Source organism: Sciurus vulgaris (genome assembly GCF_902686455.1).
Source record: "Sciurus vulgaris genome assembly, chromosome: 17".
Taxonomy (NCBI): domain Eukaryota; kingdom Metazoa; phylum Chordata; class Mammalia; order Rodentia; family Sciuridae; genus Sciurus; species Sciurus vulgaris.
In genome coordinates, this window is record NC_136478.1 from 22,994,684 (window position 1) to 23,017,423 (window position 22,740).

The 22,740-nt window shown below is 37.5% G+C and overlaps 1 pseudogene across 1 annotated transcript; it reads left to right on the forward strand.

The window, feature by feature from the left end:
• Positions 1-1,053: 1,053 nt before the first annotated feature.
• LOC306648030 (6-phosphogluconate dehydrogenase, decarboxylating-like) lies at positions 1,054-3,378 on the forward strand (annotated as a pseudogene). The gene is made up of 2 exons: positions 1,054-1,455; positions 2,017-3,378. The product of its transcript is annotated as a 6-phosphogluconate dehydrogenase, decarboxylating-like (transcript).
• The last annotated feature ends 19,362 nt before the right edge of the window (positions 3,379-22,740 follow it).

Consider the following 22,740-nt stretch of genomic DNA (forward strand, 5'->3'; position numbering starts at 1 on the left):
CCAAGTCTCCCGTAGATAGATGTGGGTATATTTTAATTGCAGCAGGAGTAGATGAAAGGAAAATAGGTAAAAACCTTATGCCACCCTGGGACCGTTATGGAAGCAATGGCTGATAGACAAGAGGCTTTAGCCATTACTTTTCAGTAAGGAAACAAAACACACTCAGAAATGTATAATATCTCCAGAAGGAGACAGAGACAAGCCTCTCCTTTTTCAAGATGGAATAGAAGCAGATCCTGAGGCTCCCCCTAAGGAGTTTTTGAGTCATTGGATGTGGGGGCAACTAGAGTAAAGGTCAAGATTTAGGGTCTGAGTGTGTCTTTGGACCGGAGGCATACTTCAGTCTTCAAAAGAAAGTCAGAATAACAGCACTGGTGGACGCAGGAGCTGAATGAACATTGATGTGTGGTAATCCTGATAAATTCTTAGGCAGATTTTCTGCTGTTGATGAATTTGGGGGGCAGAGGAAACAGTGAGAGTCTGAATCCTAACAGTGACTGTGCGGCTTGGACACCTGCCACTAACATCCTACCTGATGTTCGCAGCCCTCATTCCTGAATATATAATAGGTGTTGATATCCCACAAACCACCTTAGGGCAGCTCTGGTTGTGCTGCTGGGAGATTAACCATGTCTCAGCTGTAAAGCCAATAGTTAGAGGGCTTGCTAAACACCCCCCTGTTGTTCCACTTGAGTCCTGGTAAACCGTTGCCACCAAACAATATCAACACCCCCATGGCCGTCAAAAGATAGCACAGACTATATGTGAATTGTCTAAAGTGAGTATGATTTGTCCAACCCACAATCCTTTTAACTCTGTTGAATCCTCCAAGTTCTTTTTTTAAGGATCCATAAGCAATATGCTTAGGACATTCACAGCCCTGGGACTGAATGCATTCAAGCAGGGATTGGGAGAGACAGGCATAAAATACAAAAATGAAATAAAATAAACTAACAAAAGTAAATTCCTGCCAGTGGGAGCCAGACCTTGCTGCACTTGCCCACCAGCCATGAGCTCTCAGCCTCCCCTCTTTGCTTCTGTCTGTCGCTGGCCATGGTCCAAGCTGACATTGCACTGATTGGATCGGCTGTCATGGGCCAGAACTTAATTTTTTGAACATGAGTGACCATGGCTTTGTGGTCTATGCTTTTAGCAAGACAATCTCCCAAGTTGATGATTTCTTGGCCAACGAGGCCAAGGGAATCAAAGCTGTGGGTGGTCGGTCATTGAAGGAGATAGTCTCCAAAGTGAAGAATCCCCAGCGCGTCATCCTGCTGGTGAAAGTTGGCTAGGCCGTGGACGATTTCACTGAAAAACCGGTACCATTGCTAGATGCTGGTGGCATCATGGCGGAAATTCTGAGTATCAGGATACCACAAGAAGATGTTGAGACCGCAAGGCCCAGGGATTTCTGTTTGTGGGGAGTGGAGTGAGCGGTGGTGAGGAAGAGGCCTGGTATGGCTGTCGCCAGCGGCAGAGGCAAGTGACTAGAATTTGGTTCCAAACAAATTGGCTTTATTTGATACACTCGGGATAACACAAACCTTAATTTTTCTAATATCACACATCAATCAAATCGAATGGCAAATAAACACACCTCAATGAAATAGTTCGAAGTCCTCTTTGCCTTGTGGGTTCCGACGACCCCGAAATGCGACATTATCTTAATCGGAGAGAAGACGACGGCTGGTCTCGGAACTCCCTCCGGCCGATGGTCTGGGAATCGAGGACCACGGGCTCCGCTGGTCGTAAAGCTGTCAGAGCAGCGGAGTCTCGGCGGTCTTGACGGATCGGTGGGGCTCGGGAACCTGGCTGACGGGGATTCGTCAGATCTGGGCTGAGCCGAGGAGCTGTCTGAGCGGGGAGTTTATATACCCTTTTTCTTCTTGTTTCCAATTTTGGTCCAGATGGTGTCTTATCTCCCTGGTGCGGCGCTCTTGTGACACTTATGTCTTTTTGACTTGCTTCCACTAGGGGCTTATCATTTATTCATTAGACATCCAAGTCTGCTCCTTTCAATGGCCCCTCACTTATGCCAGGAGGGAACAAAGAAGCGTAGCAGCACATCAAGACATCTCCCAAGACGGGGCTGCAAAAGTAGGAACTGGAGAACCCTGCTGCGACTGAGTGGGGGAGGAAGGAGCTGGACACTCGTGAAGACGGTGCACAAAGGCATAGAGTATGGGGACACGCAGCTGATCTGCCAGGCCTACCACTTGCTGAAAGATGTCCTGGGCATGGGGCATGAGGAGATGACCCAGGCATTTGAGGAATGGAACAAGACAGAGCTGGACTCATCCCTGATTGAAATCACTGCCAATATTCTCAAGTTCCAAGATACTGATGGCAAAAATCAGGGACAGTGCAGGGCAGAAGGGCACCAGGAAGTGGACGGCTATCTCAGCCCTAGAGTATGGCATTCTAGTCACCTTCATGGGAGAAGCCGTCTTTGCTCGGTGCCTATCTTCTCTGAAGGATGAAAGGATTCAAGAGAGCCAAAAGCTGAAGTGTCCCCTGAAGGCGCAGTTTGCAGGTGATAAGAAGTCATTCCTGGAGGACATTTGAAAGGCCCTGTACACATCCAGGATCATCTCCTATGTGCAAGGCTTTATGCCACTCAGACAGGCAGCCACTGAATTTGTCTGGACCCTCAATTATGGTGGCATTGCCCTGATGTGGACAGGTGGCTGCATCATCAGGAGTGGATTCTTGGGAAAGATGAAAGATGCCTTTGATTGAAACCCAGAGCTTCAGAACTTGCTGCTAGATGACTTCGTTAAGTCGGTTGTTGAAAACTGCCAGGACTCCTGGCAGCGGGGTGGTCAGCACTGAAGTCCAGGTGAGCATTCCCGTGCCCTGTTTCACTGCTGCCCTCTCCTTCTGCGATGTATACAGACACAACATGCTGCCAGCCAACCTCGTCCAGGCTCAGCAGATTACTTTGGGTTTCACACCTATGAACTCTTAGACACACCAGGACCATTTATCCACACCAACTGGACGGGCCACGGTGGCAGTGTGTCCTCATCTTCCTACAATGCCTAACGGGATGTTCAGCTCATCTCCTGATTCTGTGCTCCAGGACATTCCAGGGGCCACCCGGCACTCCTTACCTGGCCCTTCACCCTCTTCTCTGCTCAGACTTTCAGCCCAGTGTTTAAACAACTCCTGAAAAAGTCACAGGGTTTACTTGTAAAGTAGTTCTGAGAGCCACTGTGCCTTCTGTCCTTGCTCTTGGGACTGCCCAGGAGCTGGTCACACGTGTGGTAGTGTGAACCTCTCCTTGAAGTAGCTCTTGCCAGCTGTGCCCTGGGTTGGGTGAGGCGCAGCTCTTGGCACCCGGAGGGAAGGGCCTGTGGGGTTTGCTCTGACCTCTGTGCCCTGCGGTGGACTTTTCTGTTTTCCACTCATTAGGAGCTGCTGGCATTCATGCTTTTTCTCACTCTCAGCCTCACAGTGACCCCCTGAGCCATTACCTATTTGGCAGAAAGCTTTGCAGTGATTTTGTTACATTTGGATCAATTTTTTCCTTATAGCCTTGTTAATTTTTCCTCTTTCTTCTCTTAAAAATAAAAGACTCCAGAATAATACAAGAAACACCAAATCAAGGGTGACGATCAAGTGTAGAGGGAGGAGGGCAGGGCCTTAAGTGCCCCTGTGGCCTTTCCTTCTTGCCTTGAGCAACAGGTACGTGGATGTTATTGAAGAATTCTTTTAGTGCCTTCTTGCCGTCACATGCTTCATAATAAACTTTTTAGAGAATTGCACTTGGAAATAAAAGTAAATACATTAATTAAAAATAACAAAAATATACTTATCCTTAAATTGCTTTCCATCTTTGAAAAACTTTATATCATGTTTAGAGCATAATATCCTATTGTCTGATGCTCACAGTCATGAAGATCAGGGATCAGCAATCTCCAGCCAGCATTTATTCTTCCATCTGTTCTGCATTTTTTAGTAAAACTCTACATGGAATTATCTACCCTGGTGCCCCAATCCTTGAAAATACCTATGAATGGTCCCTATGAGGTTTTTAGAAAACAAAATTATTTTTAATCCTAATTCAGGGATTTATGCATAAATTTACTATATGAGAGTCAACACTTGTAGTTTTTTTTTTTTTTTTTTTTTTTTCTCTTTACATGCTATGAGGACAGTAAAAGCTAATTTCCCTTAAGGATGTATAAATTAAGCAAACTAGTAAGTAAACAAAGAAGGGCAGAGAGAAATGCAAAACCTTCCACAACACAGAGACTATTTATAGTTTCTCTTGCAGATAATATACCTAATCTTTTTCATTGTACTTTGGAATTTCTAATGCAATTGTTTCCAAAATATAATTTTCAAGTTATGGATGTATGACACACAATGTTTTGGGTAAATATAGTCCCCACTGTGATGGCCTATGAAGAAACTCATTCTATTTATTTTCTTCTTTTGTGAATAAGTAAAATGTTCATGCCCGGTAATCTAGACATGACACAAATGCAAATTCTTTAATAATAAATATTCTGACAAAAAAAATGTATTTTATACTTCACTTCAGTGTTCATCCTATACTAACCACTGACAAAAATTGATACTGGAACACTTACTATGTTCACATGATAACAAGAAGCAACTTTTTTCTAAATTTTAAAATTCTATTATTTCTGTTACATTCAAAACCACATGAATTCCTTCTTTATATATTTACAAAGACCTCTTCCTAGAACATCTTTAGCTATCTCTCCCCAATTTCTTATTAAAGTTAGAATTTGAGCATCCTTTTTCTGTTTCACAATTATAAAGATGAGCATGACCCTTTAGGGAATAAGTAGTATCTTTGTTCATAGGAGCAGTAATCTCTAACAAGGTTTCTCTTTTATCAAATATTATTAGAAACCAGAATTAAAGAGTTGTAATTATATACTATGTTGTTATGTAAGTAAAAGAACAGGGGTGGAGGGAGAGAGAGGCAGGGAATCAATTTGTCATTTCATTTTCAATATTATATTTGAACTCACTTGTCATGCAAATCTGGATTTTCATTTTTCATAACCTAGGATCCATTTGGAAACATGACACTTATCCACACATGGAAGGAAAGAGGGTTTTCATTTGTGGCTGTTGGATGAAAGGATATTGAAAAATGGCAAGACCCCTGCCAGCAACCTCATAGTGACATATATATTCAAATATATTATCAGAAATATTACTAAAGCCTTTGAAACAACCTCTCATTTTAACCAAGTAGCTAAGGAGCCTGTCTGGTGGATCACTGATTCTCAGCAATTAATAATGTTTCAAAATTCCTTAACATCACAATAGTATAATCAGTCCCTTTTAGTTTATGCTACTGAACTGAAGGTAAAAATAAGCTCTGAGATTTAGAGTACATTTATGCCCTTTAATTTTCCTTATTGTTCCAATAAAATATTTAGGTGCATAGAATCCTTTTGTACTTAAGTATGTTTGTGTTCTCTAGAGAAACAGAACCATCAGGATGTCCCTATTATGATTATAAAAAAGACATTGATTAGATTGGCACACGTGATCAAAAGCTAACTATCCCTACAATGACTGTCTGCAACAATAGAGAGTGGAGAGCTGGAGGAACCAATAGTTGCTTGGTCAAAAGGAGCCAGAAGCCTCAGAACAAGAAGACCAATGATACATCCTCAGTCCAGGACTGAAGGCCTGGAAGGTCCCTAAAGAATTAGTGGTGAGAGTCCACATTGGAACACTGAAGAATCTGGACTCTGATGTCCACAGTTGATGGCAGCAGCCATAGACTCTACACCCACTCAAGCGTTGAGCTTCCTTCAGCTGCAAAGTTCTTGTTCTGCTTTTGGTTCCACCTCATCCCAATCAAGTTGACAATCCAGACTCACCATCACATGTCCACTGCATTCACAGTACCAATTTTCTTTGTTAGTCAGTTTTCTAATTATATTTAAGGGGAATGAATGTAGCTGTGAGAGTGAAGCCAAATCTACGATGAAAAGTCTAGGAAATTGGAGATGTCAGGAATGTGGAACATCTGCCAAGGAAAGATGAAGGTAGAAAGTAGGAACAGTCCAAGAGAGAAGCCAAGTGGGATGCAACTGGCAAGGCCATCGGGGCAGAGCTGCCTCAGCCCTTTGGGACCCACATCATGCAACCATGTATCCTGGAGCCTGGATATGGACTACAGGATTTCTTGTCTTCCCTGTTGGTTTTCGGTCTTGCTTTGGTCCTCTCTCTCTATGACCCCATTCCTCCCTTTTGGATTAGTAATGTTTGTCTCATGCCTGTCCCATCATTGTATGTTGGAAGTATGTAATTTGTTTTTGGCTTTACTGTTCTTGTTTGTTAATCAGGGCTCATAGCTAAGAGTTTCCATTGAGTCTCAGAGGAGACTTTGAACATAGGTTTTTGATTAATCTTGGAATCAGTAAAGACTATTGTGATACATCGAGATAAATTAAATGCATTTTTCATTATGAGATGGACTCAAAACTTGGGAATCCAGGGGCAGAATATTATAATTTGAATCTATAATGAACCACAGATGCTTATCTGTTAAAGGCTTGGTACCCAAGGCAACAAGTGACTGAGGGGGTCTGATCTCATAAATGGATTAATCCACTAAAAGATTTAAAATTTTATGACATTATTTGGAGGTGGTAAAAACTTGGTGGTGTGACCCAGTTGAGGAGAGTGAGACACTCGGTATTTTCTGAAACGTTATATCAGGTCTCCTGCCGTGACTTTGCTTGTCTCTCTGCTTTCTGGTTTTCATGAAGTTGCTTTGCTCTACCATACCCTCTCAGCTATGAATCTCTGCCTCACTACAGGCCAATAGCAATGGAGCCAGTTGACAATGGACTGGAATCTCTGAAACTATGAGCCAAAATAAACCTTTCCTCCACTAAGTTGTGCTTCTCAGTTATTTTTGTCACAGTGATGAAAAACTAACACACTTTTCAAAATTTAGCATTTCAATTGACAGGAAAATCATTAGTGTGACTTTGTTGTAAAGGTCAAGAAGTAAATGGGAGAAGGAAAAAATGAAACACATAATTGTGTGATAAGTCATGAGTCTTACTATAAAACCAAAATTAAATTAGAAAAATAATTTTATTATGATCCTGCATCTGGGAACTGTAATCTTTTTCTACCATGTATGTATCTAGAGTGGTTATCCTTAATCGTATGGCTCTGGTTCCCAAAATATACTCTAAAAAAGCTTACAAGTTCACAATATGCTTCTGCAAGGAAGTTGATTCACAGTTTTCATTAGACTGTCAAAGGAATCTTTTATAAAGAAGGACAAGAATCCTGGCAAGAAGCCCTGTGGCAGAACCTCTTTGGGTAAAGCCTTTTCAGGGGACTGAAGAATGTAACCTGTGGTTTCAGATTTCATGGACTTATGTCCCATTCATGGTATTCCTAAAACATGACATGACAAGTTACTTCATTGTTCCTTGATCTCCCACTTATCCAATGTAAGGCTACCAATAACACCTTTCATGGTGATGTAGAAGAATAGCATGTTGAAATAGTCAAAGTTCTCAGATCTGTGACAGATAAGTAGAACAAGTAGATATTCATTCTTATTAACAAATACATCTTCTTTTATCTGTTATACCTATTGGACAACTCTGTGTATCTTATCTATATTATTCCCATTCTTTCCCTCTACTTCGGATGGGGAAGCTTTGGCTATCACTTTTAAGAAACTAAAGGGAGCACATCTAATTAGGATGAAAATTTTAAGAGACCTATTTAGGAGGCTATTTGAAATTTAAACAAATTAAGAATATCTTTTGTAGCTACAGGCTTTATATTTAAATAACCTCTGATTGAATTGCTAATTTCTTTCATATAGCTATATGGCCTAAGTCAGTAATTTGCCTGAATGGCATTTTATTTTCTCATCAATAATCAATATATCAACAAATGCTTACAGTAGCTATAGGAAGTCACTGATACTTAGTAAGATTATCAATAAATATCTAACCACTCAACAAATAACTGTCTAGGGTCTCTTATGTAGTGAACCATGAAAATACCCTTGAACTTGCCCCTCTCCGTTCTTCAACAGAGGGTGCTTTTCTCTTAATTCCTTATTAGTGCTAGTTTCCTGTGGCTACTAAAATGGATTATTAAATCCTGGTGGCTTAAAACAACACAAATTTTAATCTTATGGTTCTGTATTTCAGGATCCCAACAGAGTCTTAGGGTATTGGCAGGGCTATGTAGGCTCCTGCAGAAAATGTTTCCGACTTCCCTGCCACTGCCTTTCTTGGCTCCTGTCCTTCAGCTCCAAAGCCAGAAACTCTGTATCTCTCTGACCATTTTTATGTTATAATGTCTCTTTCTGGTCACAGACTTTAAGGATTCTTCTGATTATATTTGGCTCCACCATAAAATGCAAGATAATCTCCCCATCTCAAAGTCTAAAACCTTAATTGCATCTGCCAAGTCCCTCTGACAATGTTCCAGAGATTAGAGTATGGGCATCTTTGGAATAGTCATTTGTCTGCTTTCCACATGTTGTTGCTCAAGTTTAAGAGTTTCTGTAAGTGCATTTTCTGTGAATTCAGGAGACTTCCAGAGTACTTACTGCTTAGTCGCCATTATGGAAAGCACCTTCATTAAGTCAGCTTAAATGCTTTATAGAAATGTCAGCTCTGCCAGGGCAAGGTATATTTTTTTGTTTCAGTTTCTCCTTAACCCCCACTGTGAAAAAATTATCTCTACTGTTGATGTGTTTAATTACCCAAGTTAAAGGGCATTAGGCAATGATACTCTGTAATGCTTGCCATAAGGAAGGCCATCCTTTATCATTAGCAAACTGCTTAGTGGTGGAACTCACCATTGTACATCTTACCTAGCAGATATTAGGAGCCCACTTATCAGTTTTTCTAATGAGATGAATCATGAGGTAGAGATGGGGTTGGGAGGAGGTAGCTGGGTTAATGTTCCAAGGGGACTAATTAGAATCAGGTGAGAGCTAGAGAAAGCAACCAAGGTGATTTCAGTCAGAATCCACATGAAAAGCTCTAATTAACAGGAGTGATGGACTCTGCTTTAAGATCACTGGAGAATACATGATGCCCAATTTAACTTTCCTGACCTGGTGGCCAGATAATGTCAAGTCTCAATGTATTATTTTTTAAGTGAGGGTAGAAAAATACTCTCTTTTTTGTGGTGCCTTAGCCATAAGCCTGTGTGCAAACCAAAAACCTTAAAAAGATATACTGAGCATAGAAACAGAGCAGAATGATGTTTGCCAAGGGAAGGGGTATAGTGACTAGGGATATATTGACCAAAGGGTAAAAACTTTGAGTTATAATTATTTTCTGGGAATATGATATACAGCACACTGAATTTAAATAATAATATGTATTGTTTGCTTGAAATTTGGTGAGAGCAGATTTTAAATACCCTCACCACCACCCCTCCACACACATCCAGTGACTAAGAATGGTAATGAGCGTGGGAATTAATTTGACTGGTTATCAGTATATAATGTAATAGCACAGCAAATCATCACATCAGACACCTTGAATATGTGCTCATAAATATGTTTTAAAAGACAAGAAGTTGAAAGCATATTTTTTAAGAAAAAAGATTTAAAGGAACTTTGATTTTTCTATTTTGCAACAATTGTACATGATGAGACATGTAATTAACATAGACAGTTAAGTCATTAAAAAAAAAAAAAAAGATGCACCAAGTAGAGCAGGAGGTCAGTGATAAGGCAATTTAATTCAGAGTATTAATTTCATTGGAACTGATAACGGGCAGTAAGCTTAACAAAGAAGGGGTTAAGACAGAGAGAGTGGGACTGGTACCTTCTAACATGCATGTCATTCAATACACAATCCAATTCAGGAGTAATTTGGCTGAGGTGCCATCCTAAAACCACACAAGCTTTAAATTTATCACTTCAGCAAAGTTATTGTTCCTTCAAAAAATAAAAAGGTATATAAGGTATTTTAGCTGCAGGGTGCATAACTAGAGAAAGTGTCTCCTGCAGCGATTCTCTGCCTTTCTACTAAATTAACCGCACAAGAACCGACCATGTTACAGTATGACATTTAGTTTTTCTAATCTGTTTAATGCCATGGTTTGCACATGAAGTATTCTGATGTGCTTTTATGTTTTAGATACTAAAAAAGCACATTAGAAGTGCAGTAGGGATTCTTTTACAGACAATATAGCTTGTTACAAATTGCATTTGCAGAAAAATTATACCGAAAAATTCAATCTTATCTTATGATTTTTCCCTTCAAAATTACATTTTACCTCCTGCTTGTCTTCTGTCTCTTGTGTCTAAGCATCTTCACTTTGAGATCTTCCTGATTCATTCTCCTTTCCTCTGTGCCCTGTGGTAAACGAATTCAAATCTATTTTTAAGAGAAAAATCGACAGCATTTGGAGATGCAGTCAGCATTTATACGATGCTAAGATGTTCACAGATACTGTGGGGAACGTTTGAACACATTTTTGACTCCAGTATAGATTTCAACTCTTTAATCTCTTCTTGTTTCTAGCAAAAGTGGACTCTGACCTTTAGCTCTCTGCACTCAGCATGTGTTTATAAAATGTCAAATTAGTAACAAAATAGTTCATGCCCATTCTTCCATATTTTCAACAAGCTTATTTGTGAAATTATGATAAAATAAAATTAAACCTCCCAGAAAAGCTTTGTAATCTGAACTGCATGCTCTAATATGAATATATTGTGTATATCTGCTGTATATACCTGTTTGCATCTTACATTATACATACACACATAAAGATATGTAATTACACTTGTTTTGATTCTCTATATTTCTCCTCTCCTAGAAATCATATCCTGCTGAAGATTCTCATATTTTAAAGATTGTATCCAGTTTGGGGGTTTTAATAATAGTCATTTTGCTTTAATTACAAAATTTTTAATTGTGGAATTTAATTCTATAGAATTCTCTTGTTTTTACTTTCCTTTTTTCTTACTTTTTTGCTTTTTGCAATTGATTTCCAGTCTCTTCTCCTACTTCCGATAATTAGGTTATGTTCAGCTACCATGCAATAACTTGGAGGATGTACAAATAAATAATACAAATGAAACACCTATATGAGTGACTACTTGATATTTTAAAATTAAAGAATAACAGCCTGTGATACAAATATCTCTGTACATCGGCTGACAAGGATACTTAACCAGTCAGAAATCAAGGTCCTGCTTTCAGCTGGAATGGTATTAAGACTATTAAGGAATTACACTCTACACATCTGCAACCTTAAGTAATTCTAAGGCTGTCTACATACCTATATCAAGAGATCAGACTCTTGCCAGCAGCTTTATAAAACCAGATGAATTTATTCTTTAAAGTGACAAATTAAATAGATCACTGTACTTGGCTTTGCCTGATGACTCTGCGACTTAAAAGAGCAGGTCTGCCACATCATTTCCTCAGAAGATCACAGGAATGACACAATTGGGTGGGTTTGCAGGCTTTATTTACAGGTAACAGAAGTCAAGGTCACCCTCCAATTTCTCCTGTTATTTAAAGGCTTTTTAAAATTTTATTTATTTTTTTAATCTGGGTGTGTGAATTGATAAGTATTGTAGGGGCAAGTATTGTAGAATCTTTTCTTCCCCAGCACAGGAAGTGCGACCATCTTTTCTATAACCAAAGACAGGTTAACAGGAGAAAAGAATACAAATTTATTTAGTCAAAATTTTATATGACACAGAGTCTTGAGAACTTAATTTGCAAAGACTCAAGGAAAAATATTTATTTTTATGATTAGGTTAGGCAAAGAAGAGTCAGTCAACTATGTTGAAATGTGGTTGGACAAACTTGTGTTATTTTCTGGAAGGAACTGTGGAAGAAACCCAGCAAGGCATGTCTTCAGATTTCTTTTGGTCTCTGTGTAGCATTTCTTTCTCCCAGGTATGGGGCAGAACCTCTCTGGAATGAGGGTCTTCAAGGGAGAAGAGAGAGAGCTCGACCTTTATAGGTTTGAGGAACTGCTCAGGGACAGAGAAGTTCTGATTTCTGCAACCTGCCTTGGGGAAGAAGAAAACTGACTGCTATGATTTAATTCATGGAAGAAAGAAGGGCAGGAGACAGGAGGGCAGAAGAAAGGCAAGGGCAAGTTGCTTCTGAGGCCCTTCCAGTCTACAAAGTGCACAGCATGCCAAGGTGACATACTTTGGAGTATATGTTCTGTGCCCTGACATTATACATTTTGGAAACATAAACAATAGTACACAAACGAAATCAAGGAATTAACTGAGATCAATGGAACTTTTTAAAATTTTAAATTGATATGAAACAACAGTCCTCAAAGTATAATTAATCCAAATTCAAGATCATTTCTTAGAAAATTATAAACTTAAACCTATGAAAATATAAGGAAGGAAGGAATTTTTTTTTTTTTTTTTTTTTTTTGTCTACAGATGCTAAACCAGTTCTACTGTGCATGTTATAGCACTTGGGGACAAGCATGTAGTTGTGGCATAACCAGGTAAGCATAAATGATGTTTGAAACTAGAAGGTCCCCAGACTTTCTGGATCAAAGTTCCTTCTTAGAGACAGGATTTGTTTGGGATTCATCTTCTTATAGAAATAGGAAGATAGTATCTGTAAACAGAGATGGCCATTAAACTTCTTGTAGAAGCAGGTTTGAGGAAGAATCACCAACTGAACTTGACTGTAGAGTAAAACTTGTTGACAGGAACATCATCAACTAGCTGATCATTTGTCACCAAGAGGCAGAATTACTAGAAGAAATCGTCTGGGGCTTCCATTAGGCCAAAGCGGCTGTCTTGCTCACACTTCAACCTTAAAATCTACCCTAGTACTACTTCTATGAGAGACTTCAGCAACAAATTAGGGATGTTTACTGAAATTTTAGATATTAAAAAAATTAATCAAGACCCTAAATTGCATAATGCAAAGTGATTTTACATATAGACTATATGTATTTCAGGAAAGAAAATGAAAACAACACCGAGTTTCTAAAAAGTGAAATTTCTCTTTCAGATGTCAGAGGAGATGTACATACTTCCACAACCAAAACGAGTTGTGTTGGTGCAAAGTTCATTTTGAATATGATATTCAATTAGCCTGGTATTAAGAATGCTTTAATTTCATCACCAATGCCTGTCACCTGACCATCAAACATTTTCACTAAAGTTAAGACTCAATAAATAACAGGAATATAATTTTTAATTCAGCATCAGCTTATAAGTCCAGGGGATATAAATGCCAGAGGAATTGTATCACTTGTGATTACTCCCTCTAACCAAATACTAAAGCTTTAAAATAATGACATTTCTTCCCTGTGTTGCAAGTATAAATTTTGTAATGCTAATTTTCCTGGTGGTATTTCTTTGAAATGCAGAAAGTATAGCTTGGTGATAAAGGCTCTCTCCTTCCCATGTGTTGGGGTCAGTGAGGAGGGTCCCCTGCTTGGATAAATTATTTTCCTAAGTTGAAAACATTTTAAAGGGAAATGCCTCATTTGCAAGTTGTCATTTGGGGACAAAGCACTAATCATACGAGAGGTTTCTTTGAAAGAAAATGAATATACCGTACAAGGTTCTTTAGAAAAATCATTGAAATTGTTAAAGTAATTGGAAACCATGAGGAATTAATCTTCCTGCTAGTATAAACATGTTACTTATCAGCCCGCTATGAATGATTAGAAATAGGTTTTCATAGCATGAATTTCAGAGGTTGTTGTTTCCTAACAACAACCCAAAGTGCAGTTATTCAGAATAATCCATATTAGTGGAAAAAATATTACCTCCTTGGTCAGCATGTTTACTGACATGTAATAGCTGTGTCACTTGAGAATGTCAGTTGCTCCAAACTGTTGCTTCCTTATAGCCTTAATGGGGACGATTACACCCACTGCATGTTAATATAGGCCATACATATGTATAAGATAATTATGGCTACGAAATTAAAGTATGATTCCAAAGTCCCTTATCTGAGAGGTATTGTGGTGTAGTATGTAATTGCATAGGCTGTGAGGTGAGACTGAGTTTGAACCTTGTTTCTGTCCAGTGTCATGTGACTTGTACAAATTGTATATCCTTTAGTTCCCTCTTCTGTAAAATGGGTATGATACTATAAAAGGAACTTAAGGATAATGTTTCCTGAAAACACCGACTCTTCACTTGGGCCTTCGGATGTCCAATGGGCAACTAAAACAGGACAAAAGACTGGCATCCTTGCCTTCATATTGCATGCATGTCTCTTTTGCAACCTTAAACTTTAGGTCAGATTTCTGCTCAACTTTGTGCATGGACATGCCCATTTTTAAGAGCAACTGTCTAAAATTGGTAATGCAAGTCTTAAATTTACCTAGTGTTCCTCCTCCATCTTCAAGTTAGATTACATAAAGATAACAGTAACTAATGTATCTCCAATATTTACAGAAACATCATAACAGACTATCAATTACTGTATTTTACAATGTTCTGTTCCACACCACCAGAGCAATGTCTAGAAATCGACAGTCATTACACTGCAGGAGGACACAGTCATTGCACCAAATAATGACATTTTGCTACTCTGACCTGCTCTTTCTCTAAATCATTTCTGTCTACCTGCTTATCTCAAATTCCAGTGAACCTTGCAGCAGTCTTGTCCCCTGGAAAGACCCCACAGACCTGAGATAGCAATGAACCAGAATTTAAGGAACATTGGTTGACTATGCATAGTTTCTTCTCCCAGTTCTAGCTCCTCCCACACATAACCTTTGAGTTACCTCAAAGACAGTTTTCTTTGGAGGTCTCAAAACTCATTGTCTTACTTTTATGGCCATCATGAAAGTAAATGCCTTTCCTGTTTCATTTCTACTTGGCTCTCTGATTAGACCATAAAGGCAGTGGGTGGCCCACTCTGGTCCCTTGGGATTACCAAATTCAGGCATCTGGCTCAGGAATCCAGTAACAATGTATGAACTTTTCTCTTAAAAATGTTAAGAAGAAAACATTAGAAAATATATGAATAATATTAAAACAGGACCTTGTGAATATCAATAAAGTTTATCTGGTTTTATTTTATACATTACTTCTTCTCAACAAATTTCCATTATCATTTGCTTGGCTTACATTTGATACCCATAACTCGAGGTAAATATTATGCACTCAATGTCAGAAATACAACTTTGCTACCTTACTTCCAGACTTGCCACAGACATTTTAATTTATAATTTTAAGTGTTGTACTTTTCACGTGTTTTCTCATTTTAAGGAGAAGTGATTTTTGCCTCTGGCTTCCCAACGGGCATTTTCTTAGCCACTGTACAGATTTCCTTTGAAATGGCTAGTGATAAAAACATTGGTAAGCAGAAAAGATAGCTAGAGGCTTTATTTTACCAGTAAAGTTTTCTGTCTACCATGTCTGTGAGGACAAAAAGCTTTGCAAGTGCACAGTTAGTTGAATGGAAGATGATCATTTCTGTCTGAGTAGGGTTAATAGAATAAGAAAATAGCTACGGAATTTTAATTTTTTTCTCCAACTGTTTATTTCAAATTAGCTCTTGGAAACTTTTGGAAAACATGCATATATTACAGTGACTGAAAAATAATAAAGTATTCCCCTTACATATATTATTTGATTAATAGAAAATAGCAGTGTCGCAATTTTTTTTTTTTTAAGAACTCAAGCAAGACATGGTGGTGCAGGTCTTTAAACCCAGTAGCTATGGAGGCTGAGACAGGAAGATTTCAAGTTCAAAGCCAGCCTCAGCAACTTAGCAAGGCTCTAAGCAACTTAATGAGAACTTGTCTCAAAATTAAAAAAAAAAAAAAAAATTAAAAGTGTGTGGTTCAGTGGTTAAGTACTCCTCTGTTCAATCCCTGTGACCAAAATAAATAAATAAATATAAAGAAATAAATAAATAGACTTAATATGCTAGAGACTTTGTGATGCCAAGGTCTATATGATTCCAAAGGTAACTTCTTTTATCATGGTGTTCTTCTGACTTTCTGGTTTGAAGATGCAATAATAAGACAGTAATGACATTTCATAATACCCTGATTTTTCTATTTTTGGACACAATGACCCCACTATTGCTCACTTCTCTCCTTTGAAAGATAAGGAAAATAATGACAGTTACCTTGAAATTTTGATCATGATAGAAATGATAGAAAGATGGTAGGAGTGTATCTACCTCCATTAGAGGAAACTAAGACATGCTGGATATCAAGATATTCTCCAAGGAAAAAAATATAAAAAGAGAAACAGAATTTCTGGTACCTAGCCCTGAGTCATTTATACTATCATTTTGCTATCCTTGATAGCAAGGATCTCAAGTCACTGTCAAGATAGCAAGAGTATCAATGATAGCAAGATTATTAAGACCCTATAGTCACTGCCAAGATTATATTCTCAGGCAGGAAGTTGTGAGTTGAAAACAAATTGATGTATTACAGCTCATTTTCAGGTTCCACATGACTTAGGTTAAACAAATTCATATTTAAATAAGTCACATAGGGAATTTGTTGATATTAAAGATCAGTCAATATCAAATTTTGTTTTACCAAATTATGGTAAATCTTTTTTCCCCCCAAAAAAACAGACACCTGAGAGGGAGTTCTATGTTGATCAGCTTTCTGTTACTATAATGAGTACCTGAGGGAGTCAAATTAAAAATAGAAAGGTTTATTTCAGCTCACAGTTTTATAGGTTTCAATCTAGGATCAGTGGACTTTGTTGCTTTGGGGTCTGTGGCAAGGCAGTATACCATGGGTAGGCATGTGTTGTGGAGCAAAGCCACTCACTCAATGACCCGGATGGGAGAAAGAGAAGAGGCAAGGCACCCACTGTTCCCTTCAAGGTGTGCTGCGAATGACCTGACTAGGTAGAAGGCCTCTGACTAAGGCTCTCTCTTAAAATTTTTCACCACCTCCTCAAAGAACCAAGCTGTGGACCAGGTCTTTGACACATAGGTCTTTGGGGGACATTACAAATCCAAACTATATCAGGGTCTAGACACATAGCCTTCAGAAAGACCTGTGGATACCTTCTTTCATCATTGTTTCTACTCTCCAAAAATTCAGTAAATATTGCTCCCACTCTTTTGATTAATCCATTTCTGTGATATTGTTCCTACTTGCTTCCCCTTGTGCCCCTGAAGCACCATGCCCTGACTAAATGCACAGTCATCTACAACTGAAAGAGGTCCATGACAGTTGAACTCACCTGGAGGTAAGGGTGCAGAGTCCACTATGAAACTTAATTCTTTTTTTGGTCTGTTTTTCTAACCAGGATGTCATTTCTTAAATCTTTCACTTGACTTCATTGTCCTTACTTCTAAGAGGAGCAGGAAGAAGAGCAATGATGGTGACCATTGTGCTCATTAAGCCTCCAGGCCAATGTTAGTGTTGGGGTGGTTCCTGTGTAGGAGCAGAAGGGGGTAATCCCTTTCTTCCCCATCATAAGGATCTTGGATGACATCCTTATGACAAAGTACAGGATAATAAGAACATTGATTCATGTGGCACAGGACTCTCAGAAGGAATATCCAAAGATTCCAGGCGAGCTATCCATTTTTATGTTCAGGTTTGATAAAACATGGATAGCCATGGAAAAATACGATTGGCCAAAATTGGTATGAACAAACATCAACAGACTGGATTGGGCCAGGGGTGTCAGGGGGACCAGTAAGGACTGTCTGTTCAGCCTCTTTATGGTATGGCTATGTAGAACTCCTTTCTCTTAGGTACAGGTAGGGACCTTGTCTGGAATGGGCATCTTATGACCCACAATCAAATAACATAGGTGAGAGAATTCCTTTATGACCAGCTTTTACATAGAAAGTTGGGGGCACTTTAAAGTGATCTTTTTAATGATATTTATGGCTGGCTTTGAGGAATAAAGGGTTCTATTTTCTATGACTTAAGTTGGGGAAGAGAAGTTCTAGTTTTTGAGGTCTATCTAGGAAGAGAACAGGAACAAGAGACAGAAGAAAGGGAAAATTCATAGAAAGGTAGTTTCTGAGGCACTAAATTTGGTGTACCATTTTCTGAGCACCAATACCTACATGCTCATTCATTCCTAATGCTCAGCTATTTACCCTCAATTTAAATGATTCCCCCTTGACAGCCAACAGAAGCCCAATTTGCAAAGCTTTCATTAAACCCACAATATGAACTCATTCCTTGATGCCACTAACGTTGAAGAATATCTTAAATGAGGAAGGAAGAGAAGAAAGAATAAGATGCAGGGATGAAGGACCAAAGAAAGAAATTTGTAACGTATTCTGAAGTAATCTTTACTTTCAAATGCACAGCATGTCACTAGACTCAGCATTAAAATCTCTGTTCTGTCACTTACTTACTTTGTGACCTTCAGTGAATTTTTTTTTTAAATTTTCCTGGACATTAGTTCCTCCATAGGTTGAAATTTTTGAAAAGACCAGAATAAGAATATGCTGTAAAATAAACCTCATACCATAATAGTGGTCACAGGTTTGGTGGTCAATAAATTACAGTTATTTTTATCATTACTATTAATAATAAATAAGGGTAAAAATATCTTTTGCAGTGCTTGGAATTGTCCATATATGCTGTGTTCTATCTTTGAGTGCAGAAATAATTCTTAGCTCATGTGGAAATTTAAAAAAAATGAAGAAGAAACAATGCTAAATCATGCAGCAAGAGAATTGGGAGAACATAAGTGCTTGCACACATGCACTTTAAAAATATTCAATAATTACTCCAGCTTCTCTAGGTGCTTTAGTTTTACTTCTGGGAATAAAACGTTGTGCACCTAAGTCTCTAACTGAACACTTAACATGCACATCGTGCAAATTTCAACCAACAAGCATAAAATGAATAAACCGATAATGATTCAATAATGGTTGTGTTATTTTTATGATTATATTAGTACCACATAAATGTCAAAGCACTGTAGAAGAGAGTGATGATCACTCTTACCATGTGTCTTTTTAAAAATTCCCTGTCTATATTCAGAATGTAAGTACCTGGGACTCTTTATATGAGAGAGAGATACAGAGAGAGAGAGAGAGAAGGTGTTTCAGAGAGAAAGAAAAATATTTGTAAGGGTACTTTTTCAAAATTAGTTGTGGGGGTAGGATAAATTAAAAAAAAACAGAATAAGACATATTTTCTGCCTTAAGGAACTCACAGTAAAGAAGAAAAACATTAAACAAATAATCTTTAAGATATGTGCTCATAATAAGAAATTAAAAATAGTACAAGTAGAGATTGCTAAATAGTTTTGGACTACCACTTGTGATAAAGACATAGGTAATTGTAATAACTATGGTGAGGATGATGATACTGAGCTTTCATTGAAGAGTTATGTGTCAGTAGTATTGCCATCTTTTTAAATTCACTTTTGTTACATATGGGGGAAGCGTCTCTATCTTATATTTTCAATTTGATGAAGTTTTAAAAGCTAGACATCTCTTTCTAACCAGAATGCAGACCAAGAATTGGACAATTACCACACACCATTAGTTTCACATTCTTGACTAATATGAATGAGTAGTTTATGAATATTTTAGTGTATGTCTTATGGTGAATATATTTAATGGATATCTCCTTCAATTCATAATGGTGCTCTCCTGCCTCTTCCTCTGAACTCTTCATGATTCCATCATTCACATGTAGACATGCAATCCATCCAACACTGAATTTTGAATATGGTAACAAGTTATATATTTTTTCTTATAGGAACATCTAGTAGATGCAGTACCATTTATTAAAAATATCAAATAATATGTTTCACAAATTTTAAATATTTAAAGGTAATTCCAAAAAAATAGTTACATGTATATACACCAAAGATTAGTCATGGGTAGTAGACTCTGAGAGAAGCCCAACTTAAAGGAAGTGTCAATCATTGATAACCCAACTATCAGTCAGTCAGACCACACTGTATCACATCCTTGGAAAAGCTGAAAGCATTAACTCAAAAATAAAGATGACTAAATTTTGGATTGAAACTTCATATGTAAAATTATTTGCAGCCATTCGCAGTCTCAATTTCTCTTCTTTATTTTTTCCTGTTATTTACTTGCCTCATTTCTCTCTCTTTTGAGCTTTCTGTCCTTCTGGTTGTTGACCTTATTCTTCATCCCCTCCCCTTTTTTTGTAAAGGTACATCATGTACAAAACTCATGTATTAAAAACCCTATTAAATATTTCAGTCATCCATTTGTATTTTGGTATACATCTCTGCCTGGGGTGGTATTTTGGTATACATCTCTTCCTGGGGTGGTATAAGGGGAAAAGAAATTGGAATAGATTAATAAAATTCTGTTCCAAAATTTATGGGTGTTCATATTTAATCAATTCTGTTATGTTATAAAATGCCATAAGAAACTGCGTCCATTCAAATGGTATAAACGGTGGGTTTGTGCGGATGTAACAGGCCCATAGAAGCAGCACCACATTCAATGCTGACAACATTTGCCTCACCTCCAAATGTATTTTTCACATCTTCCCAGTCAATTCAGCCTCTGTATATTTATTTGGTATAAGAATTACATTCGATATATAAGTCCCTTCTTTCTTCTTCCCTCTCTTTTACCCTTCTTTCCTTCCTTCTTTCCTTTCTCCTTTTTCCTCCACCTGAGGGAACATACAACATGTTGTTAGTTCATTAAACTTGAATACCTTTTTTGCTGACTAGAGTTCTTAGTTATTGAGGATTATGCTATTGTGATCATCAAGTACAAGACTAGTCTGGACATTTTCTTCCATTCCTTATTGGTAAAACAGGTAATATGATGCTTAGATATTTTAAAAAAATCACCGGTTTTCAAAAGTTATTATATTTATATTAAAAGTTATTATAACATCTTATATTTCTACCAACATTTATCTTGCCAATATTCTTTTTACATTTTTAATGAACATATAAAAATTGTGCCCACTTACAGAGTCCAGGTGATCAATCAATACATGTATACAATGGGTAAAATGATCAAATCAGGTAATTTATATTTCCAGGTAATTTATATTTCGTCTAGCGGTTTCAACTTTCTTTTCCAATTGGGTGGCCATTATTTGTTGCCTAAGTGCCCTGGCTGAGGTCCCAATACAATGTCAAATTAGAGTGGCAAATTTGGACCTGCTTGTCTTGTTCTTGATTTTTGAGGAAACACTGGCAGCTTTTCTTCATTAAGTATAACAGTGGCTGTGAGCTTTTCATATATAACTCTCTTGGTGTTAAAATATGTTCCTTCAATACATCTGTTGTTGAGGGTTTTTATCATGAAGGGATGTTGAATCTTATTGAATGCTTTTTCTGCATCTATTGAAATGATCATGGTTTTTGTCCTTTATTCTGTTAATGTGATGTGTTGTTTATTTATCTGTGTAGGTTAAACCATCCTGGAATTTCTGGGACAAATCCCATTTCATCCTGGTGCATAATCTTTTTAATGTTTTGTTGGATTTGATTTGCTAATACTTTGTTAAGAGCACATCTATGTTCATTAGGTTCATTAGTCTATAGTTTCCTTGTTTGAATGTTCTTATTTGGTTTTGGTATCAGAATAATGCTGGCCTAATAAAATGAGTTTCAGAGAGTTCTCTTATTCTCAATCTTTTCCAAATTTTGAAAAGAATTGTAATTAGTTCTTCCTTAAAATTGAACATGGAAGCCATATGTTCCTGGGTGTCTCTTGTTTTCTTGAGGAGCGGTGAACCAGGGACTGAACTCAGGAGCGCTCAACCACTGAGCCACATGCCCAGCTCTATTTTGTATTTTATTTAGACACAGAGTCTTACTGAGCTGCTTAGCACATTGCTTTTAATGAGGCTGATTTGAACTTGTGATCCTCATGCTTCAGCCTTCTGAGTTGTTGGAATTACAGGCCTGTGCCACTGCATCAGCCCTGGGCTTTTTTTTGTTGTGAGATTTTTTGGTACTGATTCACTTGTTGCTTATTTCTGGTCTGCTCATGTTGTTCTTGATTCAAACTTGGTAGGTTATATGCTTTAGAAATTTATCCTTTTTTTTTTTCTGGGTCTTTCAATATTTGTTCATCATAGTCCTTAATGATCCTTTGTTTTCCTGTTGTTTCAATCATAATGTCTCCTTTTTTGTCACTGATTTTATTAATTTGAGTTCTCTTTTTTTTTTCTTTGTTAGTCTAACTATATTTTGTTTGATCTTTTGAAAAACCAATTCCTTACTGCAATATTCTTTTGCAGGTTTTAGTCTCTACATTTTTATGCTATGATATATGATAGTTTTTAAAAATTTTAACTTATTTTTCTCTTTATTTTCTCATTTTTTGAGTAGCATAATCAGGTGGTTTATTTTATACATAAAATAAGTACTGGGGATTTAATTCAGTGGTGCTTAACAACTGAGATACATCCCAGTCCTTTTAATCTTTTTTTTTTTTTTTTTTTCTTATTTTATTTATTTATTTTTTTGAGACAGGGTCTTGTCAAGTTGATTCGTAGGGCCTCCCTAAGTTGCTTATACTGGTTTTGAACCCGCAATCTTCCTGCCTCAGCCTCCCTCCCACTGGGATTACAGGTGTGCACCATTCTACCTGGTGAGATCTTTATATTTTTTATGTAGCTGCTTATCACTATAGATTTCCCTCTTAGTACTACTTTTGCTTTATCTCATAGGTTTTTGAATCTTGTGTTTCCATTTTCATTTGTTCAAAGAATATTTAAAAATTCTCTTTTGATTTATTTGTTAATCCATTGGTCATTTAAGAATATGTTTAATGTATATATTTGTATAATCTCTATTTGTTT